The sequence below is a fragment of the Vigna radiata genome, unplaced genomic scaffold (genome assembly GCF_000741045.1).
Source record: "Vigna radiata var. radiata cultivar VC1973A unplaced genomic scaffold, Vradiata_ver6 scaffold_364, whole genome shotgun sequence".
NCBI classification, from domain to species: domain Eukaryota; kingdom Viridiplantae; phylum Streptophyta; class Magnoliopsida; order Fabales; family Fabaceae; genus Vigna; species Vigna radiata.
Genome location: NW_014542352.1, coordinates 29,589 through 30,778, shown reverse-complemented (window position 1 = coordinate 30,778; position 1,190 = coordinate 29,589).

Sequence of the window (1,190 nt, the reverse complement as noted above, 5' to 3'; positions counted from 1 at the left end):
ATAAGAAACTTATTTGTATGTTTCTGAAAATTGTTTAAATTTAAATTACAGAAAGTTTGTATTTTTTTTATTTTAAAAAAATGTAATTAAATGGGCTAGTGAGCCAACCCGTTTACCCACCAACCCGTGGTGGGTTGAGCCGGGTTGAAGTTTTTCTGGCTCGCTAATAAATGAGCCGGGTTGAGTTGGCTCACTAAGTGACCAACCCGTGGTGGGCCGGGCCGGGTCGAGCCGGGTTACCCGTTTTGACAGCTCTAAAAAAACTGTTGTAATAGTATTACAACTAACTCAACTCATTAATTGAATGATCAATTAATGTAATCGATTAGCATTAAATGTTAGTCAAACACATTTAAAAATATGACCGTTATAACAGTTATGACTAACATTCAATTAGTTTTCAGACATAACAAACTTAATTGAATACACAAAACATGTAATCGATTAAGCTTTAACACTTAGAAGAATTTTAAAAACTTTCCTTTCTAAAAACTCATCACAGCATATTTGGAAAAGATATATGCAAACACACGAGTTTTAATTGATCTAACAACTAATGTAATCGATTCAAAACTACTTGTTTTGTCGTAGTTCAAAACTCAAGCTGTCTGATGACCTTAATTGATTACAACAATACTGTAATCGATTTTTTCATACAAATATGCTTTTGTGCATGTGGTTTTCATATCACAGAAACATACATTGTGCATACACAGATAGAATCACTTCACAAACACAATAGTATGCAGAATCACTAGTATGTTCAACATATGCATTCATCACTCATTATATAAATTTACAACTCAACATATGTATAAACATAACATACACAAAAACTCTTTCCTATTGTGACTTGACAACAATCATATGTTTTTATTATTAATGTGTTATCATCATCAAAAGCCAACAAATAGAGATTGAGTTCAGCTATCACAATGTTCCCCCTATCAACATAATGTAACCTGTTTTGTTACATGATTATCGATAAATCGTCAGTAATTACCGACAACTATGATCCATCAATAAATGTTTTAGACAAGATATTTATTGACGATTTCTGTCCGACGATAAATTAACATTATCCACATATTTTAATATTTATTGATAGATATCTTTCGTCGATAAATCAATTTTTTTGTAGTATATATATATATATATATATATATATATATATATATATATATATATAT